Consider the following 12,872-nt stretch of genomic DNA (forward strand, 5'->3'; position numbering starts at 1 on the left):
GCTACATGAACATAATGCCCTTTATCTTCCATCTTCCTTAAGGGAACGTATGGCAAGGGGCCGACATTAGGCTAGGTACATTCTGCCATACGTAGGTTTTGGCACTGAAGCCCTTTGCCTAAACCTCAGCTCTTGGTCTCTGACCAAGGAGGGGGACCCCAGAGAGTGCTGTCTGGAATGAATTTTCCTGGTATATGGGTTTTTAGACGTGAGTCTCATATACTACTTGTCTTCTGAGTCAGTGTTGCCAACCAATGGCTTTGTTAATTTAATATTATTTTAATAATTTAATAATATGAGCAAAATTTACATTTAATAATTGGTCTTACATGTGTCCTTGTGTACTTTATGAACATTTTAAACCCTTATTCAAAATCTGCAAGGTAGGTGTGGTCTTCCCACTTTCCAGATGAGAAAGCTGTCACTTGGAGAGTTATGTGACCTGCCCGGTGTCTCACGGCTAATGGGTTAAAGAGTCAGAATTTGGACAAAGACTGACTTTAAAGATGGGTCTCCTGCCTCACTGTGCTTTGTCTCTGTGACCATGGTTCAATGTTGGCTTCACAATTAGCTTCCCAATTTCCCTGGTTGGACTAGCTCTTTCTGCTTTAAATCTTAGCCTATTAGGACTTTGAGAGCCTGCAGACTTCTTGCCAAGCCTCTCATGTTTCGTTGCCTGGATCCAATTTTTTTTTTTTTGACTCTGTAGTGAGTGGCCATTTGGATAGAGAAACCAGAATCAAGATCATATCAGATGACTGGCCAGTAGTACTGTCTCCATGGAAACCTCTGTTCCTCTGTTCCTTTGGTGCACTGGGGGTCCACCCTAGTGATATGCACTAGCTCAAGTCAAGCTGGGTTGAGTACACTCCTATGTATTTAAATATATTTATAGTTTTTGGGAAACGATAATGTAGGCATGTTTACACTTCCCTTTCCTGTCTGCTACTGCATCCCCAGCACTTGAACGATGGTTGGTTTCTATTTGTTGCAAAAAATGGACATGGTGGTACCCAGCATCATCAAGGGACCTGTTCCAAGCTCTGCCCTCCAGTCTGCTCAGTGAGCCTAGGTGGAACTCAGTAAACCACCATCTTGCTCTTTCAGTTTCCCCTGATGTTCTTTCTACCACTCTGTCAGATATTCAAGGCTTGGGGCAGGGCACAGTAATACAGAATGACTTTCTTTATCCTTTCCCCATCCTCCAGGCTCTGAGGGTTGCCTTGATAATTATAAAGACAATAGCATTGAAACTCTCTCTAAACATATAGTAAGCTATAAATGGATTCATCTTCAGGCCACTGTTTTCCCTAAACCGTGAAAATTCAAGGTTAGGCCACCTTAATTAACACACTAAAACTTGCCTTAGAAAAGTTATTTCTAGTTTAGGGTCATTTAATTCAATTTCTGATTCACAAGCCTTTAGGCAAATAACTCCCCATCTCCAGTTATTTCATCTCCAAAGAGGAAAAATGCCTTTTGAGGGACATTGGGGTGGACACAGTGGTGCACAGGTGCCAACAGAGCTCATAGATCACTTTCTTAACATTCCCTTATGTGGGTATCGCTGGTCCCACCAATTATGTTAGAATCCCTGATGCCAATTTTTCAAAGACATTAGAAATTGCAAATGTTTGGGGGATGATCAGATAATAAGTCCTTTTGTTCATCCCTCACATCTTTGTGTTCAAATTAATCATTCAACATTATCTTCCTCAGTGTCCTTGCTCTTACGGACTCTTGTCCACCATGAACTGTCACTCTTTAAGGCATACTCAAATGCCCACAGTGGCCAGCAGATAATGTAAATAAGTGAGACAGGGCAGACAATAGGGAATGGTGGAGACTGGAGGAGGCACTGGGCAGTGCTATTTCTTGGATATCTCTGGAAGGGTGTATAGAACACTAATGGGGTGCTTGCTTATGGGGGAGAAATCAAGAGGAATTTGGAAAAGGAGGGCCAGGGGTATGAGACTAAATTTTCTTCTTGTGCCCTTTGCATTGTCTCAATTTTACATGCAAATAAAATAATTTTTAAATAAGTTTAAAATTTTGACATAAGATACTCTATAATCACATCTCATGCTAAAATCTGGGCTATGTGTGATATAATGGTTATAATGTGGGCCCAGGGGTCAATCTAGAGCAGCTTTCCATAGAGATAGAAAACAAGTCTACATCTACAATTTTAAATTTTCTAATAGTTATGCTAAAAAAACTCCACGATGAAATTAACATTAAGAATATATATTTCATTTAGCACAATATATCCCAAATATTATTTCAGCAGGCTATCTATACAGAAATTATTAATGAGATAGTTTGCTTTCTTTTTTCAGAGTACATTTTTGAAATTTGGATGATATATTTTGCACTCAAAGTACATCTCAATTTGATCTTGAGGCATTTCAAGTATATGAAGTTAGTAGCTACCATATTGGACAGGAAAAGTCTGGTCAGTCTTCCTTTCCAATCTGTTCTCCCCCATGAAATTAGACCTCTATGAAGGAGTGGGCCAACTGGGTAGCTACTGAGAATACCAACTCTCAGGGGCACTGAATGACCCAGGGATAAATTAGGAATATAGTGCCAGTAACATATCTGTTACCCAAGTAGATGAGGCCCCATTTATGAGGTCTCTCCCTCTCCTTTTCCCTTCTCTCCTCTTTTCTTCTCATCTCTTCTCCTTTCCTTTTGCTTCTTCTTCTTTTTTTTAATTTTATTTATATATTTGAGAGACAGTGAAAGAGCACAAGCAGGGGGAGCAGCAGAGGGAGAAGCAGGCTCCCCACTGAGCAGGGAGCCCAATGTGGGACTCGATCCCTGGACCCCAGGATCATGACCTGAGCTAAAGGCAGACACTTAACCTCCTGAACCACCCAGGCAACCCCTTTCCCTTCTTTCTTCATGATTCATGTCACAAATCTTATGGGGCGATCATGCATGGGAGCAGACAAATGACAGTCACCTGGGTAGTTGGAATATACTGACCTTGAAACCCAGTAAAGCATGGCCTAGTTCTATATACTAGGAATTTATATACTATGTCCCATTATCTAAATGGTGAACCTCTTAATATTCCTCCTCAGATGTTGGCTGACTCTGAAAATCGTGGAATAATTTCAGAGAAGACAAATGCATAAAAGTAGGAAACCTTTTGCTCACAGGTATATTTGTTGGGGGATCATGGGGGAATTCCCAAGTACTCCCATCCCACTGCTTCTTTCTTCTCCCAAGGTGAGACCACCCCTGTTCCCATCTGGAAGGTCACTCATTCTATATTCACCAGAGCTCTTTGTCTTGTCCTCTGAATGACTGTGCATTTGAGATTTTCCATTGTTGTCCAGTTTTCACATGCTTTGTATTTCTCAGAGGTTCTCAAATGTAATGAACACTTCCTGTGCCCGGGAAGGAAGGCTTAGGGTCTTAAGCTGATAAATAAACATCGTTCACAATCCAAATCCGAATAGGGCTCTGATGCATTTATTTTGTTGGATCCCTCACTGCAGCCACTTACAACTGCAGCCTCTAACCAGTACGGGGGAGACCATGAAAAAAGAGACCAATTTCTAGAAACAGCCTGCATCCTTTCCAGAAACAAGCAGCCAAGGAAATTACATTTTCTGACTAGAGATCGCATCTAGATATACTATTGCTACTACTATGTCAACATCACTACCATCTATTGAGCTCTATGTGTCTGCCACTGGGCATGTATTAGGTACTTGATCCTTGCCACTTGCCCCAGGAAGCAGATATTTTTATTATCACTATTTTTATGAAGAAACTAAGGCTCAGCTAGGGTAAATAGGTCACAGGGCTCTACGTGTCAGAGATAATGTTTGTGAAAGAGCCCACGCGGACCACACGCTGAGCTGTTCTATTGGCTCTGAGGAGAGAGAAATCCCTGCTTCCACTTCCATCCAGGAGTGCCAGGGATGTTTCCCATAGAAGCTGACATCTGAAGTGGGCCTTGGAGATGGAGATGGTAGGATGTGGATGTCCAGAGGTATCTAGGGTAGGGGGAGGCATCAGTGAAGATAGGATGGGAAAATACAAGTCATGCAAAGGGAACAGCAGAGTGATCCATCCATATTTCCAGAGTGATTGAGACACCAGCAATCCAGGATGGGGGTCATACAGGGAGTCTGGGACAGGAGGTACCAGATACCTGCCATGCGACAGACTCCTCGCTGACGCTTTACAAAGGTCATCCTGCTTACTTTTAAGCAAAACATGGGCAGTATGGTGTATTACCATCTCTGAGTTACAAATTATGAAAACCAGGGTTTGAAAGAGGTGAAATGACTTGCCTTGGTGCCCAGCCAGTGAGCGAAGGAGGGAAGATGTGAGTGCATGTCTGTCCTATTCTTTCTGCAATGATGTGAAACCATGTTAGAAAAGGAGACTTTTCCTAAGAAATAATTTCCTGCTGTCAAGCACTGTCCTACCACAGTGATTCTCCAGATTTGCCGCATTTATCAGAGCGAGCTATACCCCTCTGCCTTCTGGTAGTGTCCACCAACGCTGCCGTTACCACCCCATCAATGCCCTTCTCTCTCTTCCCGATCCTTGGCTATAGGAATAAAATCTACAAATCAGCAACCGCGACAAGCCCAACAAAATGATTAAGTAGCTGTCTGCACCAACTAGAATCTCACCTTAGGGATGAGAAGATAAATACAGCAATAACCAAAATCTCAGAAATATGTGGCTCTGTTTAATGCAACTGATATTCCAATTCATGGCTCCAAAGCAATAGTTACATGAGCCAGTTTGCGTCCTTAATATGGTAAAATGCCCACAGAGGGAAGGCTGTGGAGAGTGCGTGCAGCACGGGGCGGGGGTCTTTATGAAAGATCCTAGAATCAGCTCACTGGGAATCCAGCATGGGCAAGCAAATGGTCCTCTTCCATCTCATCCGTGACAAACGTACTCAGTGGCTCCCAGGTTATCTGTACAATTAGGCCTGTGTATTTGCCAGATAAGTTAGAGCAAATTACATGCAGAAGACAATCTTACGCCTCAAAGGCCAGAAATAAATCATGTGCTCCATTTCCAGACCCTCTCCCCATCCCGCCTCCATCATTCTGGTCCACTGAAAACAGAATTTTATTCAGTGAGCTGACCTCATGGAGACTTCCTGGTATGTAATTCCCCATATCCCTGCTATCGTCAAAGAACTTTAAATATTCACAGTGAACCTTGTTTTTTTTTCCTAGTTTCTTCCAGTTGTTTACACGTACACTCACTGAGGATCTCCCCTCTTCTTCGTCTCTGACATACATTCAACGATTATAAAAATCCCTCCTCCTAAAAGTCTCCATAACCTGTCCTCTTCTCTCTGTCTCTAGACCCACTGCTTCATCTTCTTCTGTCCCTTTACCTTATGCTGTCCTGCCATGTCGTCTCCATCTCCCCAACCACTGCCTAATTTAAGCCCTTACTTTACTGTATTTCCTCAAATATCAGATGTGAGAGACTGTAAAATGCACGGTGATTTTATGCCCCACCATGAAAAGAGAAAAACACTACAAGTGACACACCACCATTTGTAGGAGGCATCCCAAAGAGATGTTTAAACGTGAAGAGGAAATGTGCCTCTTAAAAACTGACAGTACCTAGTACCTCAACTGAACTCTTACTGTCTCCTAACTGCTCACCCTTTCAGTCTTGTCCTGGCTCTTCCCAATCAGGCCCCCAGCTACATCTCCTTTTCCTCTGCTTGGCAAACCCCCTCCTCATCCCTCCAGGTCACCTTTTCAGGGTCCCCTGAGACCCCGCACGCGGGGTGGTGATGTTTCTGAATATGTTTGTGTGTAATAACACGCACGCACTGCTTTGTAATTATTTGCTATGTGTTTGTCTCCTCTAAGGACCATGAGGAATTTGAGGATAGGCCGTGTGTCTTGCTCAGCTCAGTATCCCCAGTCCCTGGCCCAGGGCAGGTGCTCCCTGAGTGCTGAATGCAGCGGAGGGCGGCCTTCTGCCGCTTACCTCTGGGCTCAGCCACTAGAGGGCAGTGCGGAACCATTCCATCGTCCAGACCTGCGGGTCCCCAGGAATCCAGGTAGTAAAGGTTGAAGGAAGCCGGCCTCCTGCGGGCAAGCTGGCCAGGAGCCTAGGAAGCTCTATAGCTCCAAGGGCGCTGGACCACTCTGCAAAATCTACTCTGAGGATGCTCCTTGCATCTCCGCATCCCTTGCCAGCCCTCCCACTACGGGTGGCTGCCTCAGCACATTCCTTTAATGAGAGCCAAGCGCTCTTCCCCGCTTCCCATCCTGGGTGGAAGGAGGCCACGGAGAGGGAAAGAAATGCCTCCCTAACATCCCCATCCTCATTTCTAATAAAGACAGTCTTGCCGAGAAGGGCCTGCAGTATAATTGCTCCACTTTGAAGAACAACAGGTAGCAGCATCAATATTTGATTTTTAAAAGGTTGTGTGAACAGTTTTAAATATTAAAGATAAAGGCAAAGACTCAGATTGCCTTTTCATCTCAGCAGTTGGAGCATTTTAAACGAAAAACGGTGCTAATGAGCAGAATAAGACTGTTTGCCCATCAAATGGTATCGGGTTGCGATAAAGCAAAATCATTTTGAGGTGGGGGGAGGCAAGGAGTGAGAAGTGGTATCTGTACCAGGGAAGTTTGCTGTTCATTATCTCTGTAATGAGAGGAAAATAATGCAACTCTGCCAGAGTAACTTTCTTCCATCTTATCGTGGGCTGTTTAGATCCCTCGATGAGTGGTCTGGGACAGGCTCCGAGGAAGCCTCATAAATTAACTATCCAACTTCCTGGCTAATGAGCCCAATATGTCAATTTCCAGTGATCAAAATGATGCGATTCAATAAAGCACAGTTCATTTTGTAAGGAAATACACTTTTAATAGGAAGAACTGCAGGGTCACGGTCCTCCCAAGATAATTGTGGGGCAGAGGAATTAGAGGCATGGAGCTGTACTTACCGTCTGGAGATACGCTATGGGGTTTGTGTGGCAGAGAGTGTCTTTCAGGGACAATAAATTCCTTCATTATATTTCCATTACTGCGTTAATGCAGCAATTTCCGATTTACTTGTAACCAAGAAGGCTGGTTATTCCTGAAACTTGGCATTTAATGCTAATGAGCACTTGCAAGTCAGGCAGTTCCTCCGTGTGTGTGTGTGTGTGTGTGTGTGTGTGTGTGTGTGTGTGTGTGTGTATCTTGGGCTCAGGCAATCCAGCAGGAAAGTCAGGAACATGGGAGGGCAGGGTTCAGAGGGCTGAAATGACTTAGGCCAGACAGACACCTGGAAAAGGCAAGAGAAGGTCCTGGAAATCATACCGGAAAAATGAAACTGAGGTCACCACTAGGTAAGCAGATCCAGACCTCAACCTAAGGCAAACAGGACTCCCCTGAAAAACAGGAGTGCTGGGCAACAATAGGTGCAGGACCCAGGTTCAGAAGCAAGAAAGGGAGCTGAGAACTCATGCCAATTTTCCATGCAGTGTAGGAAGAACTGGGTGCTTTGTGATGATGGGTCCAAGGGCAGCTCAGCACTATGGGTATCTCCTTCAGCACAATGGGTATCTCCCTAAGAGGCTCCATTTGGATAGAGGCAGCTCTGTTAAGAGCAAGGAGACATGTTGGGAAGGCTTGATTCTGCATCTGCACCCAATAGCGAAAATGTACCTATTTGATTTATAAAGACAGAAGTAGATGGAATGAATTTCACAAATCTATATGTAGGAGTGGATGATCCTCTAACATGCTGCCCATCCATGCTGGGAAGCTCTGCTCTGGAGGGAAAAATCCGCTTAGAAAAGACAAAATTCCACTAGCATTCTTCAACTTGACTCCAGTGGAGTGGGTAGGTGATCTAGCAGGAGACAGGATGGTTCCTGGAGTCAGGCTCAAGTTCTGACTCCTCCGCTCTCAGCTGGGAGGTACCGAGCAGGTTGCTCAGCTTCTCTGAACTGTAATTTCCTTAACTGACATTTAATTTTCTTAGCAATCTATCTATTTCAAGGGAGATGAGAAGATAAATGAATGTGCCAGTTTGCTTACTTTTGTTTACTTTTTATGTATTTCTCCAACACCAGAGATAAGAAAAAAATATGTTACAGACAGAATCAGGATTCTTTCCCTTGAGGTAATGTCTATTTATAATGGGACTTACCTAGGGAAGTAAGGTTGCTATTAATTCAAGCAACTTGGAAAAAAAATTTGTAAAAAAAAAAAAAAAATTTTTTTCCATGAGTCAAAGGGCTGAAATGATTTTACATTAATTAGAGGTGTTTACTTAAGGTGAGAAATAGATGGTGCCAAGTTCAACTTTATGCAGAGTCTTGCCAGAGGTCCCTGGTGGACAATGACCAGCAATGCTCATCAGCTTGCCCTGTCCTTGAAATGAGACTCTTGCCTGTCCAGAAGTTGTGAGAGGTGACTTGGCAAGGATTTTCTGCTATAAAAAAACACCACCACCAAAACCCCTCTTTTTTGGCTTTGACTCTTACCTTGTTTTGGCCTTTGATTAAATTCAACTAATGGGCACTGAACATTTACTACCTGCAAGTTTGTTTTAGACACTCTTTTAATTATCATAATAATTATATAAAGTAGGTTCAATTATGCCCAATTTTTAGAGATGAAGAAACTAAAGTTCAGGCAGGTTAAGAACTTAATCACAGAGACAGCTAATTTGAGGAGAGGGGACTCCATATTCAGGCCTTTGGACAGACTCGAGCTCTCACATCCTTTTTCATATTTCACATCTTACTTGCAGTGACCTCTGGATTTGAGTCTCTCAAATTTTTAAAATCAACTTTACATTTTGGAATCATTTTAGGTTTACAGAAAAGTTGCAAAGGTAGTACAGAGAGTTTCTGTAACCCCTTACCCACTTTTCCCTAACGTTCACATCTTCCATAACCATTGTACATTGCTCCCAGCTAAGAAGTTAGCATTAATACACAACTATTAACTAAACTACAGGCTTTACTTGGATTTCCTTAGTGTTTTCATTTGTGCCCTTTCTCTGTTCCCAGATCCCATACAGGACAGAAAGCATTCAGGGATTCTCAGTTGCAACTTGATATTAGTTACAACTTCATTTGGGAGAAGGTTGGCAAAGGGATAAAGTTTAAAGGCTAACATTTTTGTAGGCTGTACCCACTTGTAAAGATATGTTAGTTTTTTGTTTGGCTTTGATTTTGCCTTTAGAACTCATTGCAAATGACACTGTCATTCTGGCTTAGACTCTTGGCTTGTTTGTGCCATGGCTGTGAAGGTTTGGAATTGAGATTCAGCTTTCAAAAGCAACTCTCCATCATTGTCTTCTTTCAAGGACAGGAAATTTCAAATCAGCTTTAGGCTTCTGCATTCACTGTGCCAAACATTCCTGAAGTTTCTACAATTGCCAATAAATAAGACATTCCATCATCTTTAAGTCGTCAAATTTTCTGATAAATTGAATTTCATAAAATATTGCTCTATTGATCTTAGTGCTCAGCTAACAATAAGGCAAGCCAGCCAGAATTTCTAGCTGGAACTTTCTGCAAGGAAGATGCTGTGTACTTACATGGGTAGGGACATTTATGAGGTCAGGGTCCCTGACTCTAAATTTTAGTTTCTGGCACTACATCAAATCTTAACTGATCCACAGTGACCTCTCCATTGCTGCCACATGAACTTCCATAGTAAAATTCCATTTTTACGTATTAAAGAAAGTACAGAGGAGTTCTGTTAATCTGTACTGTAGCTAGTACTTGGCACATAGTGGGTGTACAATCCATAATAATGTTCCCATTCCTTCTAGAACAAAAGGATATCAAACCAGTCTCAGAACTCAATTTTGAGAGTTATCATGATTACAGAAAGAAGAGGGCCAGTGATGAAGATGGATGGCATGGCAAGACCAAAAAGGAAAAAGTCAAAGAACAGTATTTTCCCCACACCAGCTTTCCCAGGACTACTCTTAAAATAGTCTGCAGTGATGTGCGGGTTCTTTTAAAAAATTTTTTAAAACACAAATAACATTTTCATACTTTTATAATGACAACATGTCTTGAATGCCATCTGTTCCTGCCATTTGTTAAGGCAACTCAATGAGAAAAGAGTATGTGAATGACTAATATTTAGCCTGTTCGTAGTCTTTTTAAATGGGTGGACAGCTTCTCTTGAGATATTATCCCAGGATCTACAGCAAGCTCATGGAATGGGACAGCTGAAGGCAGGGCTTTGCCACCACTAGGCAAATTGGGTCATTCATCTAACATTGCTTAAGCGACTATGATGTGCCAGACAGTGTGCTAGGACTAGAAAAATAAAGATGAAAGAGAGAGAGAGAGAGTCTTTTCAGGCTGGTGGGGACTGAGCAGCAAATCCATGATTATATATGAAATGTTGAATGCCATGACAGAGGTTTGCAAAGGATGCCACTGGAATATATAAAGAAGCCCAAGACCTAGTCTGTGTGTGTGTGAGTGCTTGGTGCAGGGGGCCGCGGGCGTGGGGTGGGGGGAGAAAGGTGTTCAGGGAAATTTCGCTTAAGAAGTTAAACCTGATCTGAGTCTAACAGAATTGGTAGACAGCAGATATGTATAAAAGAGGAGTGGGCACAGCCTCAAATGAATCCTATGGGATCAACATGGTGAATCAAGGATACACATGTAGTTTTCCATCTATTCTAACTGGACCAGAGAGCAAGAACATTCAATATAGTGAATAAGCCAAACACTGCTTCCTGGGCACTCACCAGTGCATCCTAAAACAGTTAGTCAACAAGAATTGATTGCTCAGCCCTGGAGCAGGTGAATCAGGGGTACAAGAGAAGATAACAGGGTCCATAATGGGAGGGTGGCCACAACTTCCCCCCAGGCAACAATCAAACAGCAATGTGAGGCAGTGTGTAAAGTATTGGGATCCATTTGTGCTTAGGGGGAAGATATATCTATCCTTGTTAGCCTCAGGCCATGAAGTTGCTACTCCCCCCCCCCCCCCCAGTTACTGGAGGACCTGGTGCAAGAGAGCTAGATAGGCTTCCTCTCAATCTTAATGTTATAGGTCCATTGTTCTCTTATAGGACTGAGGTTAAACGCTTCTTAAATAACCCTTGTGGTTTTTGTTTTGCTTTCTTTTGTGTCCTAGCACTATTTGGGAGGACCTGTCTTTTTCTAATGCATAGGAACACACAGTAACTGCACATTGTAAAACTGCATTCAGAAATAAAAAGCTTTCAAGGCAAGACTTCCATGTTCTCTAAGTCATAGTTGTCTGTGGTGTGCAGCAAGTTACCACATGCAGCTGTAACATGAGTTCTCTCCACATACCACAGAGGAACAAGGAATACTAAAACAACAAAACAAAGAAGATATAAAACCCCTGAGAGCTTAAAGGGTCACAAAATAACACAAACATTAATACTTTTATTTGCTAAACTGTATAGAATGTTTCCAATGTGCCAGACCCTGCACTGAGCACAACATCTCATTCAATCACAAGAGAAATCCTACTAGCTGGTACTAATATTATATTTACTTTATAGATGTGAAATAGAGGTTCAGAGAGGTTAATGGACTTGTCTGAGACCACACAGCTAGAAGGTAATGAAATGAGGTCACCAATCCAGGCTCGTCCACATGCAGAGCCTTCTCTCTAGTATGTCACCTCCCAGAAGTCAGTCAAGGGAGCTTCTCTGTGCCAGACTTTGCAGTGCCAACTCTGTACTGGCTTTAGTGGGTCTGGGGACCCTTTGACTTTCCATGAAACTCAAAAGTCACATGCATGGAATTCTTTGAAGTCCATCTTTTCCTCTGTCGTTGCGGGTGGTTTTCCTGCCACGTCCCCGCCTTGTCACTTATGCCTCCTATATTCAAGAAAGTGAATAGAGTGAAAGAACCAGCCCTGGCTCTTTCCTGGGTCATTTGGCAAGCACTGATGGGGCAGGCAAGCATGTACCAATGTTCTAGGCCTGGGGTGGTAGAGTGGGGCCAGGACGGGAGGGAACCAGAGAGATGAGACTTGACCAATGGATGCTGGCAGCATCACCACAGCCCCTCACCTTTCACAGATCTGGTTCCCAGGTCTGTTCTCCTCTGGCTCCCAGACAGAATGTTCTGCAATGGGAGCAGGCTGCCCATTTCCCTGAGTTTAAGCCCCTTGTCTATGGCCACACCACCTGCGGAGTTAGGGTTTGACACTATCCATGTGATGGCACGTGGAGGGCTCTGCACTGCTGCTCAGTATTCCCACTCCCCCTACTGCTCCTCTTTTCATTCTCCTCTGTCTCATTCCCACACACTCCATCACCCTTCAGGGCTTCACCTTCCTCGTCTGTGACATGGAGACAGCAATGGTAGTATTGGTCTGTTGTGATGAAAAAAGGGACTACATGTAAAAATCACACATACAGCAACTACTTAACAAACCTTAGGTGTTAGCAGTTAGTTACTGCTTAACAGTTATTGGAATCACTGTTACCACTACTACTATGAGGTATACCCAATAACTAAAAAACAATTATGAAGACTATGTAAATACATGCAAATGAGTACAAGCACTTGCCTATAAAATGTAACTGTTGGGTGATACGGGGTAAAAATGTGATATAAAATCTGGTTGCCCAAGCTTGGTTGTATTGATACACAGGTCTCACAGTTCATGCTTCAGTAATTAAGCCATGAAGGGGACTAGAATATGGATTAAATCCTTAGGACATCCACAAAAGGGAAAGACACAGAGGCAGACACACACACGATGAACAGGTTAAGATGAGGTAAGGGTCACGGTTGTCATGGAAGCAAGGAAAGAAGAGAAGTGATTTCTTTCTACTGGATGAGCAAATGCACTCATGCAATTTAATTCTAATAATGGTCATGTGAGACAAGTGCCGTT

At 43.0% G+C, this 12,872-nt stretch overlaps 1 protein-coding gene and 1 long non-coding RNA gene across 5 annotated transcripts in view; one reads left to right on the forward strand and one right to left on the reverse strand.

The window, feature by feature from the left end:
* The window catches only part of CA10 (carbonic anhydrase 10), a 474,465-nt gene that overhangs the window by 113,866 nt on the left and 347,727 nt on the right, over window positions 1-12,872 (reverse strand). The window lies entirely within an intron of this gene.
* LOC119876646 lies at window positions 832-3,445 on the forward strand. The gene is made up of 3 exons (XR_005364513.1): window positions 832-1,072; window positions 3,090-3,145; window positions 3,238-3,445. It is a non-coding gene; the product is annotated as an uncharacterized LOC119876646 (long non-coding RNA).

Source organism: Canis lupus, chromosome 9, assembly GCF_011100685.1.
Source record: "Canis lupus familiaris isolate Mischka breed German Shepherd chromosome 9, alternate assembly UU_Cfam_GSD_1.0, whole genome shotgun sequence".
Lineage (NCBI taxonomy): Eukaryota > Metazoa > Chordata > Mammalia > Carnivora > Canidae > Canis > Canis lupus.